Source organism: Vicia villosa, linkage group LG1 (genome assembly GCF_029867415.1).
Source record: "Vicia villosa cultivar HV-30 ecotype Madison, WI linkage group LG1, Vvil1.0, whole genome shotgun sequence".
Taxonomy (NCBI): domain Eukaryota; kingdom Viridiplantae; phylum Streptophyta; class Magnoliopsida; order Fabales; family Fabaceae; genus Vicia; species Vicia villosa.
This window is the reverse complement of record NC_081180.1, coordinates 11118202-11136543: the sequence shown is the minus strand read 5'-3', so window position 1 is coordinate 11136543 and position 18342 is coordinate 11118202. Positions and strand designations below refer to the sequence as shown.

The 18342-nt window shown below is 34.7% G+C and overlaps 1 long non-coding RNA gene across 14 annotated transcripts; it reads left to right on the top strand.

The window, feature by feature from the left end:
* The first annotated feature begins 13357 nt into the window (after positions 1-13357).
* On the top strand, positions 13358-17072 carry LOC131628393 (uncharacterized). Of its 14 annotated transcripts, none has more exons than XR_009291795.1 (10): positions 13358-13418; positions 13495-13573; positions 13649-13770; positions 13867-14066; positions 14234-14291; positions 14557-14804; positions 14878-14966; positions 15117-15158; positions 15761-15918; positions 16756-17072. It is a non-coding gene; the product is annotated as an uncharacterized LOC131628393 (long non-coding RNA). The 14 variants fall into 14 exon arrangements; XR_009291793.1 differs by having other exon boundaries at positions 15734-15918; XR_009291789.1 differs by having other exon boundaries at positions 14557-14622; positions 14735-14804; positions 14883-15918.
* Positions 17073-18342: the final 1270 nt, after the last annotated feature.

Below are 18342 nucleotides of genomic sequence, written 5' to 3'. Positions count from 1 at the left end.
TCATGCGATACTACGCTCAGACGAGGTCTTTTTAGGCATATTATTGGCGCCCATGAGCAATTGTGTGTGCCGGTAGTATCCGATAGAAGATTGAAAACTCTGGGAACCTTTGTAGAACCCGATTGGCAGGTACAAAATTCCCTAGTTCATACCTTTGTGGGTGGTTCTTAACCTTGACTCCATGCTCGTGACGTCGAACCTTTGAACCTTTGTTTGTGCGACCATGTGTGATCTTGATTGTGATTGATGCATAAACCATGCATCCATGCATTCATTTGATTTCCAAGGAACTCATAGGTCTTTCTTTGTAAACATCATAAGTTTCATCAAACTCAATGGATCTTGGGTGTTGATGGGGTGAAAATTCTAATCCACCAAAATGGATGATTGATCTTGATGATAACTTGATCAAAGTTTTGATCCAATATAGGATTTACCTCCTTCATGTTTTGATGTTTACAAAGTAATAACTTGAATTCTTTGAAAATCAAATAAAAAAAAAAAACAGCAATCGCATCATTTGCATACATACATCCAGGTTGTCCAAGAAACTTATCCTTGTCTATCTCCATCTTCAGAGTTGTCTGTCTACAGTCAAGTTGATTCCTCGACACATTGAACTAGAAGCATGTATCTGAAGAGTATGGAAGAACTTCAACAAGACCAAGAGTTGGTGAGATCAAAGATGCTTTCTTTCAAGGATATGGGTCCTAATGTCGTCACTAATCCTTTGCCAGATCAAAGTGGCTGAAGATAAGTCAAAGCCCAATTTTCCTAAAGCCAAGTGTTTCAGACAAGATAGCTCATCTTTGTTGCTGATTAGTCACTAGGCCTTGATTCTGTGCTGTTTGTATTTCCTTTATTGTGCTGTTTACTTTTAGACTTTATTTGTTTATGAATGGTGATTTTAATGAAATGAGCATTGCATATTTTGAATTCATTTTCATCTACACTGTTTATGTTCATGCTTTCTTTTACAAAACTTTTTCTTCCATCTGCTATTCTCTATCAAACTTGTGTTTTATGCAAAGATTGGAGGGAGGATGATGACAACGAAATACCCAAGTTGTTGAATTGTATGCTTTCGAATAAAACTTTGCTGATGATGTACAGACATTGTTTCAATTCCCAAACACTGGAGAAATAAGGAAGTTAATCCCTTGTCAACCCCTCTGAGCCTTCGAAGTTGGAGTTTCTTTCTGTATGAAAAAACCCGCATTTTTAACCTGGGGCAGGGTAGTTCTCAGTTAATTTGGCTGTGCATTCTATTTTAAGAGAATCATTCAGTACACCTTTCAACAAGTGCTTCAATCGCAAGCTTTCCTCCGCATACATCAAAGAAATGTTGGAGATGTCAATTAAAAGCCAATGATGGTTCATCTTAATCATTAAGCAAGGCAGTCACTATCTTTCAAAAAAAAAATGTATCAAAAATGTATACAAAGAAAAGCCTGCTAAGTCAAAACCAAAAAATGACTTAGGCAAGAATCAAGGCATCCCGCTGACTGTAAGTTCAAAAATAAACAGTTCAGGCAAAAGTTAGGGATATATAAAAAGAAAAGATGAAAAAAGAGAAGTCAATAAATTCCCCAAACAACAAAATGTTGTGATATCAAAAGGAAGAAGTGATCGCCATCTCAAAAGTTCTCTTTGCTTGTGAAATATCATCATTATCAAAGGTGCAATTCCAAAAGTCTCTTGGAACCTGAATGCATAAGTTGAATTAACTGAGTTTTAGGACTGGAGATCATCACGAAGGGGGTGGGTACAATCAAGTTTTGAGCCTTATATCCTTTGTTTCTGAAACCGTGAACCTGGCCACGTTACAACCTTTAAAAGACCTAATTGAGGCAAGGTTTGTTTGAAAGCATACTACAACAAGGTTGCGTAAGCTGACTCCCATGAGATTTTCCAATCATTTTCTTTGATATCATATCTTTGCTTTATCTTTCACTTTGAATGTCTTAACCTTTATGTTTTGACCAGTGATTCCATTTGCTTTACATCAATAACATCTTTCCAAAAATGATTTTGATTTCAAAAATATTCTTTGAGCATTGCATTAAAATTACCATTCTTGAATGAACATTTTATTTGCAAGTAAGCATTCATTTTTCAGGAATTTCAAACAGTCGGGAAACTTGACCAGTGATCCTATCAGGGGCATGTTATTTCAAGATCCTGTTGTTCAGATGTTCAGTCAAGATTTGTTGATCAGAATATCCTTTCAAGACTTATACTAGGGCAAGCCATCCCAACATGCCTTTCAAGAACTGAAGCCATGAACAGTTAACTTGCAACAATTAGTGAATCAGGGGCAATCTTCTTCAGCAATCCCCAAGCAGTTTTATCAGCCCTTCTCAAAGGATCATCGTTTTGATACAGTTACCGGTGTAATAGAAGTATGTCCAAGCATCTTCTTCGTAAGCAGAATGGGCAGAGTTCCCGTGTTGAGGAATCGAGTTCCTTTCGTGCCTCACAAAAGAGTCTCCCTCAGTTGTAACAAACAATTGCATTGCATTGATCATATATCATGCATAGAAAAATTAAACATCATGCATTGAAACAAATTTCATACTCATTTGCATTTTTCGAGGTTCTGTTGCTATCAACATCTTCACCTTGAGATCAAAGTCCAACTTACTTGGCACCTATCCAAAACAGATACTTGTTTGTCTTGCCCGTCTAGTGTTGTTCCTAGATGTATCTTTTCTTCTTTTAGTGTCATTCCTGAAAGATTTACACCATGCTTTATCTTGGCTCCCTTCAATCATGTCTTATCTTGATTGTCTTTGATCATGCTTTATCCTGATCACTTACACCATGTTTTATCTTGTTTCCCTTCAATCATGTTTTATCTTGATTGTCTCTAATCATGCTTTATCCTGATCACTGTCGATCGTGTTTTATCTTGGTTACCTTCAATCATGTTTTATCTTGATTGTCATTTGATGTTGCCTCGTCCATGCTTTATCTTGAACGTCTCTGATACATTCTTCCCAAAGTTCAAATCATGCTTTACCTTGATTATCCCTTAATGACATCCAATCATGTTTTACCTTGATGGACCTGTGATGATTATCCAATCATGTTTTACCTTGATTATCCCTTAATGACATCCAATCATGTTTTACCTTGATGGACCTGTGATGATTATCCAATCATGTTTTACCTTGATTGTCTGTTGATGATTATCCAATCATGTTTTACCTTGATTATCCTTTGACGATATCCAATCATGTTTTACCTTGATTGTCATTCGATGTTGCCCAATCACGTTTTACCTTGGTTGTCATTTGATGTTGTCCAATCATGTTTTACGTTGATATTCATTTGATGTAGCCACATTCATGTAGGCCTCAGATACTCTCTTCTCGAAGTTCAATCATGTTTTATCTTGAAAGCTTCTGTTGACTTTCTCTTTCTCCTGTGGAATCCAAGTTTTATCCCTGGATAACACATACCTTTTCCCCCAGTGGAATCCTTTCTTATCTCCCCAGTGGTGTTATACTCCTCTTTATTCCATAATCATACTTGATGCATCCATTAGCATCGCATTATACCTTAGGTTCAAAAACTGTGTGTTTTATATTTAAGTCTCTTCAATTACGTCGAGTTGAGGATTTTAACCCTCTATCTCCGGAAAGAAGAAACTTAAATAGGGGCATCTGTCATACCCCAATTTTTGACCCTAAGATCATACATCATTTGCATTCAAGAGCACCATTGTGAAGCTTTATCTTTGATACTGTGATTATCTCTGAGGGGAATTATCGAGCATTTATAGCCTTTTATTTGTTTATACTAACCAAAAAAAATCAAAAAATATGTATTTTGTCTCTTTTGTTCATATTTTACAGGTAAAAGATCGGGCAGAAATCAAAACAGTGCAAGAAAACGGATTTTTGAAGATTTCACTATGGAAATCGATTTACCCATGAGGGAAATCGATTTCCCTGGGGCGAAATTCAAAAAATATAAGGAGGGAAGCATGACATCATTTTGGCACCAATTTTCTTTGATCATTTTTGTCATTTTACCAATTTTCCACCTCACCAAAATTAACTCATTCATTAAACCCTCTTTAACCCCATTTTACCACTTTTTACCATTTAATTGCCACTTTAATCACCAATTAAACACAAGTTAATCACCAAACACAAAAAGACCAATTTGCCACTACTCTTGCTCCAATTCTATAAATAGAGCCCTCTACTCTCTCATTTCTGAAGCTTTTGATAGCCAAAAAAGTTCTTGCAAATTCATTTCTCAAGCTTGGAGAGCCAAAAAATTGCTTGCAAATTCATTTCTCACCCTTTCCAAAACCCTCACCCAAAGTTCATTTTCATAAGATTAGTAAGGTTCACATTGAATCTTGCTAATTTTGAACTAAGCCTCCTACATTTCACTCTTTTCTTTGATTGTTCATCTCCATACTTGAAGGATCTACACTTTGTGCTTGTTCTTGAAGCTACTTCAACACTTTAATTCAAGAATTGGTAAATTTCTCAATTCTAAGATGTAGATCTTTGTTGCTTGTGTTCAATGCATCTTTGATGCTATATTGGTGCTATTTGATGGTGATTTGATGGAAAATTCGTGCTCCAATGGATATGTGATCATAAGGTGTTTGTATGTTTGCTTAAGTCAAGTTGTATGCCTCCTAATGCTGATTTTTTGAATGCTGCGTGCAGGAAATCGATTTCCCTCTGTAGGAAATCGATTTCCACCTTATTTTTTTTTCAAAAATTTGAACTCTGGACTCAGGAAATCGATTTCCTACAGAGGTAAATCGATTTCCTGCTGGCAGAATGTGTTTTTTTGCCTTTTTTATGCTTGTTTTGGCTTCCTACTTCCTCCACTTCATTAATATCATTGGATCTAGGATGTTGATAGGTTTGAAATGACCTAATCCATAATATTAGATGAATGATATTAATGATAGTGTGAGTTGATTATCTTTTTGTGAATTTTATTCTTATTCCTCCATTTCATTAATATCATTGGATCTAGGATGTTGATAGGTTTGAAAGAACCAAATCCATAATATTAGATGAATGATATTAATGATAGTGTGAGTTGATTATCTTTATGCATTTTATCTTCTCCTTCTCCTTTTTTTCTTTTGATCGATGAAAGTCTTAATACTTTGAGAATTCTTATGGATTCTTAGTAAAGACTAGATCGTTACCTATTTTCTTTTCGTGCGGTATTGCTTTCGGAAGGCGATCTATATATCGTTCTTCTCGCATGCATTAGCACATAAAGTTTTGACCGGCCTCGTTGTAGGGTGATTTCTACATAAATCACTTGGCGATCTGCTTAACATAGCGCAATATTTCGTGTCCCGAATAAAAAAGATCAAATATGGAAGAGAATTGTATGCGGTTGATTTAAGACTTGTGGAGGTTTTTATCGTGTAGTCGCTATGATTCTATCAAGCTTCTGATAAACCCCATTGAATTTAAATCCGAGTACATCATTCACTCACCATACATCTTCCTACTAACTTTGATAACATACTTGACAAGTTTCAAGATGGTTATCTTTAACATTTAACAACTAACTTTAATTTCCGCACCTTTACTATACCGCTCTTTATATTACCGCTCTTTATATTCCTCGCTTTATCGCTTTACTTTATCATTTCATCATATTTACTTTCCGTCATTTTCTCTTTGTCCACTTGGACATATGTTTATGCTTCTATTATTTTTCTTTTGTCCACTTGGACCATACTTTATTTTTCCGCTAAAACACTAATAAATAACCAAAATCTAAAAAATACATAAGGCTCTCTTTGGACTATCGGTTACTATCCCTAGCGCTTTGGAGATTTGGACTTATGGACCTAGTACCTCTGGACTCATTCTATTACTACCCTGTGATTGTTCTGTCTGTCTGGCATTGTCTTGTTGTATGTTTATGTGTTCAGGTACTTCCTTGAAAGCCCTTGATGGTTAATTCAAGGGCATTGATATAAGGATTTTACCCGAAAACAGCCGTTACTCTGCCCGATTTTCGTCGGAATCTTAATGTTCTTAATGAAAAAATGGTGCTAAGACAATAAGTTCATCTGGATCCCCAAGTGTTAATGTGTTGGTACTGATAAATCCAAAGGATGGGAAAACTACCTTGGCTCTTAATGTCAAGTGTTGGCTTCTTATTCGGTTAGACCGTTTCTTTCCTTAGCTTTTATTTTATGCATTAGGTTAGCCTCTTCATCTCCTCCCATTCTTAAATTTTCAAAATCTTCTCCCTTTTTCCAAAATATTCTTATGTTTGCAAACCTTTTCAAAACTTTTTTTTCTTTTCTTAAAAATATCTTTCGCCCTTAGTGGCTTTTCTTCAAAAGTTTAGACACCGTTAATTGTCGAAACGAGTGGTTATACCCCACGATTTTGAAATTGATTGATAATAACAAGATCTTTTCCGCGTGAGAGAGCTAGTGGCATACTCGTTGATTTTATCCGAGTTGGCGCCCTTCTTTCATTTGCGATGCAAAGAACTTGTTTGTTCTCATGCTCAAGATCAATGGCTGAGTATTTCTCTCTAACGACAACAAAGTGTTTATTCGTTTTAAATTGTTTTTCCCTTAAAGCGGAATTACATTAGCTCTGACTTCTCCATTGCACCGAGGAGGTATGTAGGCCCAAAGCTTAACGCTTTGCCGAGCTTATTTTAAAAATAAAACAAACCCTTTTTAGCACACACACACACAGATTTTCAAAAAGGTTCCTGTGGAGTACCACAGATATGAGGGGTGCTTAAAACCTTCCCCTCATATAATCAACACCCGTACCTGAGATCTCTTTCTTGTTTTAAAAACAAAACTTTGGTTTTTACGTTCTTTTCCCTTTTCCTTTGGAAAAAATAAAGCGCGGTGGCGATTTCAAACGGAATATTGATTCGAGTCAATCTAATGGCTTCGATATCAGATTTTCCCCGCTACAGGTGGGCAGCGACAATTTTCATGGAAACTCTAGGCTCATACGGCCTCTATAAATATCTCACCCCTTAAGGGGGAAATGACAAACTCTCAATCCATACATACATTTCTTAGCATCTTGAAGAGCATAACACTAACGACCATTTAAACACCATTATCATCAGCGATTGTACGCCCGCTACCAAACACTACTGGCCATTAGCAGGGGCCCTCACCACACATGAGAATGTCCCCGAAACAACCCCAAAACAACACAATACAAGGCTTATCGCCATCATGGGTAGGCCTTTATTGGAAAAATGAGTTATATACCTATAAAGGCCTCTGAGTCTCTATGCTCTTGTAGGGGAACACGTGCACTTATACTTTTTAACCAGTATAATTGCGCCAACTGTGGGGTCCTGATAAAACTAACTTGGGCAACATCTCCGCTCCAACCCTTCCACCCCACTTCTGAAGATGTATGACAAGGTTCTACACTGCGGAGCAAACACCGTCGCGAGTGGTATCTCCATGAGGGACAACTCTAGGGTCGCCTAGAGAAGATACGAGAAATAAATGTTCGCAGCAAACATTATATCCCCTGGAAGGTTGGCAACCTAGACTATGCGCAAAGACTCAAGCCCATAAAAGACTTGAAGGAAGTCTAGATAGGTCCCCACGCCCATCAGGTTACGAAGATAGGCAATTCCTTTTCTGCAGGGGAGGAACAGGAACTAGTCGACCAACTTATAAAGAACGTCGACTGATAACTCAAAAAAGTATCGTATTTTTTATTCAACTCACATGCATTTTATCGTCATTTCATATGTCTCTTTAAAGTATCATGTTGATATTTTATGCTTAGGTGTGCAGAAAAAATGGGAGAAAATGGCAAAAGCGGGAAGAAAAATGGAGCTTACTGGTGTCATGACGAATTAAGTCCTTTGCGTGACTATCATCACCCCAGGTCGTCACCAAAAAGTCAAAGAAAATGAAGAAATGGTTCCTGGGCAAGCTAACGACCAGGTCGCCAAGAAGGTGATGGTCGTCACCACCCAAGCAGGCTGACGAGCAGGTCGACAAGCAGGTGACGGTTGTCAAGGTCCTTGAATCTAATTTTCTCGTCCTTTTTGTTTTAGTGGTTTTTTAGTCCTTATTTTTACTCCACTACCTTGGCACGATTTTGGGAGTTCTCTAGCACGGACTAGAGCATATAAAAACACATTTCATTTGAGAATTTAGTATCCAAGCTTAGTATTATCTTAGGTAGAAAAAAACACTTTTTGTAAAGCAGTTAATTTCTCACATCGGGGAGTAATTGCAACTTTTAGTTTTAAGTTTGGAGCAAATCAGAGTTTCTAATGATTGTAGTTGCACTAATCCACCGACATTAATTTTCTGCAAGTTTATTTCAAGTTTTTTGTACCGGATTCGAGTTTCCATTTGAATTTGGGTTATTATAATATTGCATTTTTAATTCAAATTCTTGTCTTCTTTTACTTTTTTCGTTACTTGTATGCTTTTGGTAGTATCCATTTATTTAAAGTTCAGTAACATAATAAAAGAAATTATATACTGCATACTTAATGTAATGAACATGCCTAACTAAACCCGTTAAATTTGGAATGTGAGGATCTTCATACCAATGGTGCTCTAATTAAGTCGTTAAAATTTATAATTAATCAGGGAATTGTTTCTGGCCTAAATATTTTATATTTTTTAACTTAAAGTTTACTGCAAAAGCAGAAACGTAGAGATACCAGTTTCAATTCGAAAGAACGAAACCTTTATCTGACCGTAGGAAAATTTAGTTTTTGGTTTCAAACACTACGAAAGCAATTTTTAGTCAATTAGGAAAACTTTAGTTTTCAAAAAGGCAATTTTAACAGTATAAGCGAACACGCGAAAGCGAGCATTTATACACTTAAAGTCAAGTAATGGATGTGCGAAAGCAGGTAGTATCTTTAAAATAACTTTTCTATCTTAAGTAACTTTTAAAGTCATTAAAAGTGATTAATTTTTAAAAAGAGTTTTGCATTATAACACGTTGGACACGCGAAAGCAGATAGTTGAATTGTAGGCTAAAACTCGATATCGGTTAAGCAAAGGCAAACGGTTCCTTAAAAATTGATTATTTTTCTACAAGAAAATATTATCTCATTTTAATTAGACTTAACGATTTTGCAAGCGCTAACAGTTGATGAGAACCACATAGCGATCTCTCGTTTCATAATTAATTCAAAACAACTTATTTCCATTTCTTTCCAAACTAAAACATTTAGTCGCCGCCTTAGATAAAGAAAGTAACGATAGAAGACAGTGCTTCATATTGGCCTCTGTGGGGTCGATAATTATTATACTATAACGGATATTTTCTTGCACTTCTGGACCTATCATCGACCTATTTGCCTGAGCCCCCTAAGACATGTCTGGTATATACACCAAATTAGTATGTCATTGCCTTTCCATCCAACCCTATGCCAAATCGGTATCACAGAACAAGTCATACATGCATTTCTTAACACCCTGAAGAGCACAACGCTCACAACCATTTCAACACCATTATCACCGACGATTGTACTCCCGTTATAGGACACCGCTAGTCGTCATCAGGGGCCGTTACCTTACGTGAGAAGGTCCCCTAGACAACTCCAAAACACCACCATGTAAGGTTTCTCACTACCGTGGGCAAGCCCTCACTATCAAAACAAGTTCTATACCTACTAAGGCCTATGTGTCTCATTGTCCTTGTAGGAGAAACACACACATTTGTACTTTTTGACTTGTACAATTATTATTTGTCTTAATTCTATTTTTAAGATTTTATCAAACTTTTTTACAATTCCAACAAAATTTGAAAGTATGGATGTGTGCTAATAAATTGTCCTTAAATTGAGATTGATGGTTACACATATGTGATTGGTGATTGATGAAATAATTTACCTATGGATAACACTTATGCATCTATGTATATGCATGCATGTAAGTTATATAAATAAGTATAGCTAATAATGACACTTTTAAAGATTATCATACCAAGAATATGAAAATATTATTGACCACTAGTTTCTTGTTAAGAATTTGAATATTGTATCGTAAAAAATACAACTACTAATGAAAATGCTAAGTAATAATCCAAGAGCTTTGCAGCCCCTAGGAGGGGCTACGACCATATGTATCCTTTCAAGAGATATCTCCTCGCCCCAAGTATCTTCCTCTCATTGAAATAAAGGAAACATGGGAAAAGACGTTTTTTTGGTAGAGAGAAGTCAAAATTAGTAGTTGGTTTATGTCTTTCTAGGAAATAGGGATTCAACGGTCCTATTTATCCTGATTTTGGTAATAAAAAAACCCTCTAATGCTAAACTAGAAAATCCTAGGACATACTGCTAAAATCTTAACAAATTTTGGTGTTAATTTGTGGCAATGTGAATGTTATACTATCAAGAAATTCGATGGTTGTTGTAATCTTTGAACTAAACAAATAACTTAGGATAAAGAACACAAGTAAAGAAGTAAAAGAATTTAAAAAGAGACTTGGAGGAAAAGTTTTATATTAAATAATAGTAAATTGCTTGGAATTTATAAATGGAACGCACATACATTATCCGGAAATCACTCTTTTCTCACTTTGACACAAATACTTTGAGTTTCTATAGCAATGTAACACGTACGGACCCCTAAAACTGAAAACAAATGTTATTTATATAGAAATCATAAAATAGCTGTCTACAACGGTCGACTACGCAAAATATGCCACGTTTCCAATCCATGCAAATTTCATTCTGCAAGCTTTTACGTGTCCCTAAAAAACTGTCTACCCTTATCCATTTAAAACTTGCCTAGACTATGCTTCAGATCACAAAGAGAACTCAAATTTTGCTAAGTTTTTTAGAACTACATGACCCTGGTTTCCATAGTGAAAAGAATTCGACCAAAGTCATTGATTTCTCGTCTAGCCGTTCGACGAGAACAATTGTACTAACTTATCACAAAGGCCGACCAAGAACTTTTTCGACTCACATAAGAAAACAATCAAAATCCAATTTTTAGGACCATGACCTTTATGCCATATCATAAACTTCTATCGAAAGTTCTAAGGTAACAGGTCCACCATTGACTGAGTGGGCGATGATCCTTCCCAAGAAAACCCTAGGCCTCTATAAATACTTCTCCCATTACTGGATAAAGGATATATCTTACATTAATCCCTTAATAAAACTTCGATCACTTAAACCCCCAACAACACAACCTTAACCATTCATTCTTTTAATACCCTACAATAGGACTATTATATTCATACAATTGATCTCACTTACCCAAACACCAACACACAACCAACACAATCCCATACCACTTTTACATCGATGAATGATAATCTCTTGACTTTTGACTTTAAGGGTTCACATGCATCACAATATGACCATGATTCATCATTGGAAACTATATCGTCTCCTCTAACTCATCCGACTCAAGAATTTGGTCGTGACAAGCATTAGCCCAAACGTCACTATGTATACCACCAATCACCTATTTCGACAACCTCAACCTAAATCTCAACTATTACAAAGATGATGTTTTTAATTTTTATCTTAATATATTTATCATATTTAGATATAAATTTTATCATGACTATTAACTGTGTTTTATCTATTTTAAAATATCTTTTACGTTTTTAAAAGGAAAAAATAATTTATAATTTATAAAAAATATTTCTAAAAAAATATTTGATCATTTAAATTATTATTTTGTTATTATATCAGTTAAAAAATTATTTATAGCATGTTTGGATGTGTGATTGTTCACCATCGACGTGCGTTTAGAGATTCTTTGGCCGTGAAAACGAAAACCTACTAAGTATGTGTTTGGTTACGCGTTTGGTAATATAAACTTACGTCTGCTACATATTTCAAGACACAAAAACGTGAAAAAGATGAAGCTAGAATTTGGAGTGTTAAGGATGATGGATTTAACAGTTTTAAATAGATACAAATTATAACATATTGTTATATTAAATAACAATCAACAATGATAAGAACGGTGTACCTTGTAGGATTTGAGAGAGTGCCGTCAGAAAAGTGATATGAGAGGATTACTACCCTCATTGCCGTCTAGGTTTTTCACAGTATGTTAATCGTCTAATGGGGCAACGCTTAAATAACTAAACGACTGAGGGCAAGGACCTTTCATTGGGCTTAACTGAATGGTCCAACCCATCCAGTCGATTCAGACACAAAACCCAATCAAATAATTCATATATAATTAGTATTTAATATCAATTGACCATAATATAATTTACTAATAATTAATTGTGTCAATCCATATTTGATTAATTAAAATAATTAATCTAACAATCTCCCACTTGGATGACACTAATTAATTATTCTAATATTAGTTTTAATATTAGAATATCAATAATGGCCAAAACACTAATCAATCAAAAAGATAAGTAAGCTTCAACAGTGCAGAAATTGTATCCGATAGGGAAAACAAATCATACATATTAAAGACTCACATTTATATAAACAATGATGAATTTAGAATAACATATTTAAGTCAAGAGAAATGTGTTATAAAGAATGGCCCAAGCATATGAATATGCTAATAATAAACTCCCACTAACCCAAAATATCCACTACTAGAAATTTGGCCTACGACCACGCTAAAATTGTCCACAACTCAGAAACTGTGGCCACATATATGATTTGGCCATGGTTATCAAAGCGTAAAATTATGTTATAAAATATTGAATCCGGAGTATGAAACTGTGGCCTTTACTTCAATTGCCACGGTTATAGAACTGCGGATATTTTAAGGCGCAAAGAAAAACCGCGGCCTTATAATTTTGACTAAAAATTGTGGACCAAGTCCAAAAATTTAGTGCCCGCCATGTTTTCCCTCTTTTCTTTTTGTTTCCCTCTTTCTTTTGTTTTATATTTTATTTTTTGTTAAGATTAAAAAGAAAGAAAAAAAACTAAAACAAATAAACATAAAAGAGGATTAGGGTTAAGTCACCTTTGGGATTCTCTGCTAAACCCTAAAAGAAACACTCAACCGCTTCAAAGAAACACTCAGCCGCTTCTCCTCTCCCTCTCATCACTCGCCTCTCTTCCTCTCCTTCAAACCTAAACCTAACCTCAGAGTCCCAAGGATGGCGCGGCGAATAGAGAACAAGAGGTAGACACCAAAATGAGAAAGCAAATCTGAATCTTACAAATCTCCTTCTAACCCAAAGGCTACCAAGTCCGTTCCTCGAAGAAGCCCTAAATCAGACTTCGGGAGATCCAGAAAGGGATCAGTGGCTTCCGTTTTGGAAGAAGCTAAAGAGCTTCAAGACTCCGTCGCTGGTCACATCTCTAAATCCTTGAGCGATGAACATCCTCTCCGCCAACGTGCTCTTGCTCTCGACTCCAAAATCCTTTCACTTCGTTTTTCTCTCGATTCTCTCCTCAACAATAAACTCATTAATCACTCCCTAGCCGATAAGGTATTGTTTCTGTTAATTTTGAATTTCGATTTTGAATTTCAGTTTTATTTGATGGATCTATTTTTGTTTGTTGCAGTTAGATGAAGATTTGCAGAGAGACAGATGTATTGTTGTTGATGGCGATGCTTCTTCGCTTCTTCCAGGACATGCTCACGGTTAGTTTGCTAATCAGTTTCTTAATTACTTTCACTAATTTGATTTATTGATTGATTAATTTTGGTTAATTTTAGTGTGTGAGGGTTTTAGGGAAGTTTCTGAGGATGTTTTTGGGGCCTATTAATGTTCGTGCATCTTGGAAAGATGTGCAGCTTAAGGTCAAAGACGTGCATCTCGCCGTATCCGTAGTTTCAAGGTAAAATTGGTTAAACTATCTTTTGTTCTACATATATGTAAATTTAGTTTTTTTGGGATTTAATTTTTTATTATGTTATGGGTTTGCTTGTTCTAGATATCTAACTTTCATGTAATGGAGATGTTAAGATCCAAACTGGTACGCTGAGTGTTTTTATAAAACCAGAAGGAGTTTGCGCCAGAGTTTCTATTGGACAGGGCTTTTTCTTATCACTTTTTAAGGACAACAATAACCACCATTCGAAAGAGGCCCTTCATCATGCTAAGTTTAAGTTCCCCGGTCGTCAAAAGATAATGGTTAGTAGAAAATGACTAGTATTTATTCTATTGACAGCTACCTATACACCTTTATAGATTTACAGTAGAAAACTACTTTGGTCTATTACTTTAGTATTTTCTAATTTATCCTGATTCCACCTTGTCTTGGATTCCCCTAAAATTGCAAATACTTTTTCTTGATCAAGGTAGTTCTTTCATAAAGGAAAAAAATTCAGCTTAAGAGACGAACACACATACATTGAGGTACAGAGCAGTTTATGTCCTATATCTTCACTTATGTAGATTTCTTATTTATGAATCATGATAAATTAAATTAACAAAAGATTTTTCAGCTTTAGAGCTTATATTACATGCTATCTAATAACTAGTTCACAAAGAATTGAATATAGAAACATTCACTTTTGCAATGCATATATAAGTAGTAATGCTAAATTGGAAAATAGAGCCATTAATTTGTATTTGTATTTTTTTGGTTTCTGTTAATGAGTTGCTCATTTTTTTAAAATAGATTGAAGTAGCAGTATTGGAAGATGGTAAAGGTTTAAGCAACTGGGAGTATTCAGTCATACAATAGGTTAATTTTACTAATTATTTCATTATGTAACTTAGCTTAATGTCGAAAAATGAATGATAATAATTACAATACAATTGAATGCATGATCTCCCACAAACTATCCAATGGTCAGCCACATCTTACTCACATACGCGGTTCAACCACCAATCCTATTTAGGTGGTGAATGCGGGTCACTTTCAAGGTACAATTCATATTTCATTCAAATTCTATTTCTCACTCCCTACTACTTGAATGTTGAAGTATTAATATTGTAGGTCAGCCTTCATTCAACTATATCAGAAATCCAGAACCACCCCAACTCCTTGTTGATCTCAGAGCAGAACAGTACTAAATAAAAAAATAGGTAGTGAAATAATTGTCTTTTCATACTTTTGAAAGCTACTATATAACAAGTATGTGTTCTACAATCTGAGTAAAAATGTTCATCTTATTCTACTTTAATATTGGTTGGAAACTTGACTGCTGTTGGTATTTCTATGGGAGCTTTCTACAGCTTGGTGTGTAACAGGTTTGGTCATATATTGCAACCTCTGAGGTGAACTTACTGATCCAATAACTAGATTTCATTTAATAATATCTGCAAATCTCCCTCTCCTGAGTTGAACTTACTGATCCAATATATATATTTCATTTAATAACTAGAAAAACTTTAAGAGAAGCTATTAAGAAATATCTCAAAATTAATGATTTGGATATAAGCATGGTTCGGGATACAACATTATCGGAAAAGTTGTTCCATGTAATCGATTCGATTCCACTTAGTGGGATAGGGCTTGGTTGTTTCTGTTATACTTGAAGGTTATCTTCTGTTGTTATTCTTTTCATTCTTAAATGTCTTTTGCTTTCATTTACTACTTGTGCACATCTCATGAGAGATTCAGATACTACTAGTATTGCATTTTTTTCTTTTAATGTTACTTATTACTAAGGATATTTGGAGTTTGGACATGGTTTTATAGGATCCTATTGAAACTGAATATCTGACTCTGTCCTTTGACATCTTGGTTGCACTTGCTTGTATCTCTATTATTCTAGAAACATGTGCTGGTTTGCTTTTATAAATTTAGAATTTAAGGTTTAACTAGAAACATGTTCTGGTTTGCCTTATAGGTTTATAACTGCTGCTTTATCATTCAGCTACCTTTGGAATGATCAAATGGCATCACAATTTGCCTTAGAGATTAAGGTATATTGAGAGCCTCAACAGTCTGGAGATTGGCAGGTGCTACTTGAATGAACTCGACGAATCTTGTTTCATTAGGATTCGAATTACGGCTACAACTTGATTGGACTTGGTGGGTTGATTTATGTTTTGCTATGAAATTGTTTCCCATACATGAATACAAGGCATATAGGTATGCATTTTGTGTAAGCATCTGTTTGTTTGAAAATTCAAAAAATCTCAAGGAAATATCAACATGATATTAGAATGTCTCTTTCAGTGTGGGTCAACATGTCATAATCCAGCATTCCTCAATCCTCACGGTCCCTTATTTTATTTGTTTTGACACTCCCTGACCATGTGTTGAGACAACAGATTGAGAAGGGTAAACTTCATTTTTGGAACTTGAAATTTTAAGTGTTTGGCAATTTGAAATTCAAGATATATTACATGTTGGATTATTTTATTTAATGCATTAAATTTAGCTTATATGAATGATAGTTTGGGGAAATTTCTACAGCTTGGTGTGTAACAGGTTTGGTCATATATTGCATTCAATTTTGGTTTTGTTGTAGAATTTGTCTAAAACAGCAGTTTATATTATTAATATAGAATTAACACACTAGTACATTAGAGAAAATTTATAACTACTGTTTGAATTTTTGACATATTCAAATACATGTTCATTTTATCATGTGGATCAACTTGTTTTTGAAGAGTTGATGCGGGAGAGGTTTCCCAAATTGGGTTTGTATAGCGTTCTAAATAATTTTCATGTCTTTGAACTCACCAAGTGAAGTTTGTTTCTAGAGTATCATCCTTAATTGTTAATTTTTATGTTTTATCTATTGAATACTATAGCTTAGTCTTATTTCTTATGAGCATTTGTATTCTTCCTCATGATTTATTTTAAACTAGATGCTTAAGTAATCAATATCTTCATGAGACTTACTTGCACTGTGTCCTGTAGGTCCAGCATTGATAACAACAAAGGATGCTGGAGATGCAGTAGCTTTACTTCAGTCATTAACCGGCTCCACTTAAAGCTACATCAAATTCTTGGAGAGGAAAGAGGAAAGATTCAGCTCATGTGTACTTCTTTTTATTTTCAAATGTTCAGTTTCTAGGTAGAGTTTGTTTGGTGGTGCAAATTGTAAGAGGAAAGATAGAGTTAGTTTTGTCAATGGATTTTTGTTGTTTTTAAGTGTTTAATTTAACTCTTGTTTTGAATCCCATGGTTTTGAATTTGGGAAGACATCAAAACTTAATTATCTATATTTTATCGAACTTATTAGTGGGTACGTAACGTCACTTCTTAATGAATATTTTGTTTTTGACGTAAATGTTAATTTGCTTGTAATTAGATTCTAATCATTAATGTCTAAAAAATTAGTTCTATAATGCCATTTTTATGTAATGGCACAGAAATAAACCGTGGCAAGATTAATGGTTTAGAACATACAAAATATAATCACAGTTTTAAATAGGTGGTCATAACCAAACCGTGGCTATATCTTGAACTAATACTGTGTCGTAAATGTTAAAATGAAACCGTGGCTTTACCATATAGCCACAGTTTTTAAGTCATGGCAAGTACAAACCGCGGCCTTAATCAAGCTACCTAAACCGTGGCCTAAAAAAGCCACGGTTGTAAAAAAGACGTGGTCTATACCAAAAAACCGTGGACTTTACTTTAGGCCACGGCCGTATACTCCACAGTTGGATTTCTGTGGCCAAACTGTGGCCTAAGCGTTACGCCACGGTTATTTTGCATATAGCCTCGGTTTTCTGGGCGTGGTAGGAGGCCTTTTTTCCTGTAGTGATCATAAGACTTATTCATGTGTATAAGTCTTTGGTTAGTGATTATACTAATGAGTTTTAAATTATAGGTCATAGAATATCCACATAGGTCTACAAATAGTAATCACATATAGGCATATCATATTACGAGTGTAATTACATTTAATCATAAGTACCTTCATAATACAATATCATACTCGATAGGAGTATTGATATAGTAACACAATATTATTGCATGCTAAAGAATTATTGTGTCTTTTCAATAGCAACCTAAACATCAAATGATATTTCATGAGATTAAGAGAATAATATTTATCTCAGTATAATAGAATAAGACCTCTTAGAGTATATTTTGAAGTCTTTTTAGAATATGGCAAAAATTTCCAGATTATATGATTGTGTACACATGCACTCCCTTAATCCAACATAAAAAAATATGATATACATTTATCGGTTCCCACTAGTATTAAATACTCTGATTATACAATGGAGTACTAATTTTATTTTTAGTGCAAAATCATACAGAGAAGTGGTTGTATAATATATCAACATTAGAGTTTTACAAACTCAACCATATTTTGCACATAAACATAATATATCATTATAGATATAATTTCACATGAAACACTATGAAGTTCATATAAAAGATTTACCATCATTTGAGTGACATCAAATCCCTATAATTTTAAATATAGGATTATATACAATATCTTAATAACTTACTCAAAACTCAAATGCTACAAATATAACTACACAC